The 4443-nt window shown below is 46.7% G+C and overlaps 1 protein-coding gene across 4 annotated transcripts in view; it reads right to left on the bottom strand.

Moving 5' to 3' along the window:
- Window positions 1–4443, bottom strand: part of LOC123980308 (H-2 class II histocompatibility antigen, E-S beta chain-like) — a 236945-nt gene that overhangs the window by 146586 nt on the left and 85916 nt on the right. The gene's annotated exons all lie outside the window — the stretch shown is intronic.

The following is a 4443-nucleotide window of genomic DNA, read 5'->3' as shown; positions in this document are numbered from 1 at the left end:
GGCTCAATTAAGCAGCAAAACAAGCAGGTGGAGGAAAACAGGTACGTGCTCAGTCGGATCATAACATTTAGGAAACTGTGTGGAAAATGTGAAACAGCACTGTACGTCCACGATGAGTCGGCTGACAAGACACATTTCCAAAAACGTTCACTTGCCAAGGGCCAGCCACGCCTCAGGGCTTTGGCCATGCTGTCCATCAAAAGCCAGCTGATTCAGCAGCTACGTGACTTCATTATCACAGTCATGGAGAAGTTTGCCATTGGAAGAACCATCAAGCCGACTTTCTCCTCAAGTTACAGCCTGAGTGAAAGCGTGTTTCATCATCCTGCCTTTGTGGTGAGGGGCCCTACTTGGCCATTTTGTTAAAGCAAACACTGCACACAGCCAGCAGCACTACATTCAACTTCCAGTGAAACCACGAGCTGTGAAATAATATTGGACCAGGTATTGTTTTAATCCTGTTCCTGTTGATTAGATTGAGAATTGAGACTCTGAGTTGTTGATAACAGGTGCTCGTTTTGACTGACCCACCTACACAGGGCCTCAGCTGCAGAGGGGCCTCAGCTACACAAGGCCTCAGCCACAGAGGGGCCCCTGCTACACTGGGCCTCAGCTACAGTGGGCCCTCAACTACAGAGGGGCCCCTGCTTCACAGGGCCTCAGCCACAGAGGGGCCCCTGCTACACAGGGCCTCAGCCACAGAGGAGCCCCTGCTACACTGGGCCTCAGCTACAGTGGGCCCCTGCTACACAGGGCCTCAGCCACAGAGGAGCCCCTGCTACACTGGGCCTCAGCTACAGTGGGCCCCTGCTACACTGGGCCTCAGCTACAGTGGGCCCTCAACTACAGAGGGGCCCCTGCTTCACAGGGCCTCAGCCACAGAGGGGCCCCTGCTACACAGGGCCTCAGCCACAGAGGAGCCCCTGCTACACTGGGCCTCAGCTACAGTGGGCCCCTGCTACACAGGGCCTCAGCCACAGAGGAGCCCCTGCTACACTGGGCCTCAGCTACAGTGGGCCCCTGCTACACTGGGCCTCAGCTACAGTGGGCCCTCAACTACAGAGGGGCCCCTGCTTCACAGGGCCTCAGCCACAGAGGGGCCCCTGCTACACAGGGCCTCAGCCACAGAGGAGCCCCTGCTACACTGGGCCTCAGCTACAGTGGGCCCCTGCTACACAGGGCCTCAGCCACAGAGGAGCCCCTGCTACACTGGGCCTCAGCTACAGTGGGCCCCTGCTACACTGGGCCTCAGCTACAGTGGGCCCTCAACTACAGAGGGGCCCCTGCTTCACAGGGCCTCAGCCACAGAGGGGCCCCTGCTACACTGGGCCTCAGCTACAGTGGGCCCCTGCTACACAGGGCCTCAGCCACAGAGGAGCCCCTACTTCACAGGGCCTCAGCCACAGAGGAGCCCCAGCTTCACAGGGCCTCAGCAACAGTGGGCCCTCAGCTATACAGGGGCCTCAGCTACAGGTATATAACCACACGAGCTGAGACACATGATAATAAATAAACTAATTATTGGTTCAGACAGCTGACCTTTCTGCTGTTGTGATTGGTTCATAGCGTTGAGGGCGGGGCTACCTGGTGAAGTGGAGAGCAGCTTCCTGAAGCACCAATCATGAGCAGCAGGGTATCATGCAGCGCAGCCAATGATGCGCTGAGTGTGTTAATAAGGAAGTGAAGCTGAAGGCGTCACTCTGCTGTTCAAACTGACTGACAGTCGACATCCAGACAACATGAAGGCTTCATCTGTGTCTCTGCTGCTCGGTGAGTCCAACACACAGATACTATCCATCCATCCATTTATTCATCCATTCATTCAATCACTCATCCATCCATGCATTTATTCATCCATTCATTCAATCACTCATCCATCCATGCATTTATTCATCCATTCATTCAATCACTCATCCATCTATGCATTTATTCATCCATTCATTCAATCACTCATCCATCCATCCATCCATCCATTTATTCATCCATTTATTCATCCATTTATTAATCCATTCATTTAATCACTCATCAATCCATCCATTTATTCATCCATTCATTCAATCACTCATCCATCCATGCATTTATTAATCCATTCATTTAATCACTCATCCATCCATCCATTTATTCATCCATTCATTCAATCACTCATCCATCCATGCATCACATCTCAGAGGCTGCACTCAAACAAAAACCAAAGTTTGAAAACTTAGAAACTATCAGACGGTTTAATGTTTAATATTTGTGACAGAAGAATGTTTTAGCTGAGCGCTGCAGTCACACGGTTCATCTGTTACAACACGAGGATTCTTCTCTGTGGTTGAGTCAGTTTGACACAAACTCGCTCGCTCACTGTACACCAGGTTCATCTGATGTTTAAAATATGTAGCTTCAAACTTCATATAAACACATTAATAAACATACATCATCATAAATCATGCCATGTCCTCAAACATGCTAGTTAGCTGCAGCCCTTAATGAATCAGCAGGACGATGATAATGATAATGAATGGAGGCGGAGTCAGAAACATCATATCAGATCTCACATTCAGTCCTGTTCATGTCGACAACGTTCCAGCAGCTGATGCGTCAGAATGTCTTTGTTGATCACCAGCAGGCAGAGAGCTGCTATTTGTGGATGTATTTGTGTTTGTTGATCAGCTGTGGGCTTGATTGTGTTCGGATGATGATGAAATGACTCCCTGACATTAAGAGGAAACCCGTCATCTATCAGATATTGCAGAAAGGAAACTTTGTTCCTCACTCTTTCCTCCCCGTCCCTCCTCTGACTCTGAAAAACAGGAAACACGTTTGTGGTAAAATGTTGTAATAAATAAAGTCCAGTCTGCTCTGTGAGCGTGAACACGAAGCAGCTGGTGAATGAGTGAAGCTGCTGCTGCAGTTAAACTGATCCACTTCTAACTAGGTGCTGAATCAGTACAAAGGAAAATACTGCAGTACATGTAAAAGTCCTGCAGAATCCTGGTAAAGTACTTAAAGTATCAGCAGTAAAAGCACTCGCTGCCCTGTGACTGACCAGTTATTTCATTTGGAGTGCAAGAAATGAAATGACTCCCAAGCTTTAAACACAAACTTCAGCCTTCTGCTACAGTAAACCGTTCTCTTTTTCATTTATTGTATTTCTTCCTGTTTCTTCCCTCCGTTTCCTCTAATACAAAGGAAACAACAAGACTCCCAGTCAGGTCCACAGAGCCTGAACTCAAGCTGGCAAGAATAAAACAGCTCTAACAGCAGCAAGTGAAGAAAGAGAAACCAAATTAGAAAAAGAACATAAATACGGGGTCACAGACGTACTATCTTACTGTAGTGGGAGGGTAAATGTGCATTAGTCAATACAACACTTTAATTAGCTGACACAGCAGGACATGTTGATACAAAGAGGAACCATTCACTTCAGTTCATTTATTATCCCAAGTGGGAAACCTTGGAGTCAGGGCATGAGACAAAACATACAAACATCCAACTTCCGCTCAGACTTTCAAAATAAAAGTACTTGTTAACTTGTCTTTTTTTGCAGTTCACCATCTGAAATCTGTGTGTCGAGCTTCTTCTTTTACATATTCAGTTGAATGATTTTTACCATCAATGATGATACGGCGTAGAAATAGTTCTATTTTTGATATCTTTATGCAAATTGATCATAGTTTGAATGACACCGTTCACTTGGAGGGGTTTCTTACATTTATTATCCAAAGCAACCTACAACTGCTATATATGTCCGAGTCGTGTAACCCTCTGCGTCCGTCTGTGGACTTATGGTGAATGTGTCCCCTTGTGTCTGGTGTAGGAGGACAGCACGGCCACTCAGGACCTGCTCTGTCTCTGGTTCCTCTTTTATTCTGGTATAAAAATCAACAGCACACAGTCGTCAGTCACTGTGTGTTATGCAACCATCAAATCTCTAGCTTGGAAGTGTTTCCTTATTACAAAAGACTAATAAAATACATTTTCACACTGCAACAGTACTGTAGTCTTTTTCTCTCCACACTATTACAAAGCAAACACAGGATCGTATAGTGGTAATATTATGCATGATTTCTGAAGAGCACCTGAGCAACGAGAGCAAATTTCTTTTGTGTTCACAATAAAAATCCTCAAACATTGTCCCTAGAAAATTAATAGAACAGGGACATTTTGACTCGTCCCCCCCGCCCTTGCCTCACAGTAGTTTGGTCCACTATCTGACATTTGAAAGCACGGAGCAGGCAGAGCACCAGTGAACAGCTGAGGTCATTCACACCACGGTGGCTCTATCAGAGTGTTGTCGTGTAAAAATTCAAGACTTGGGCCAGATAAGAAAGCTTGAACTTTTACCAACATTTTTATTATCAACAAAAACAGACACCAATCAGAATCCAAAAGTTCCACCGGAGTGAGTCAGAGATCGCTGCAAAATAGAGTCCCGTTCTGTTACCAGAACAGAGACCC

The sequence above is a fragment of the Micropterus dolomieu genome, linkage group LG12, assembly GCF_021292245.1.
Source record: "Micropterus dolomieu isolate WLL.071019.BEF.003 ecotype Adirondacks linkage group LG12, ASM2129224v1, whole genome shotgun sequence".
Taxonomy (NCBI): domain Eukaryota; kingdom Metazoa; phylum Chordata; class Actinopteri; order Centrarchiformes; family Centrarchidae; genus Micropterus; species Micropterus dolomieu.
The sequence above is the reverse complement of the archived record's forward strand: the minus strand, read 5'-3'. Positions and strand labels throughout refer to the sequence as shown.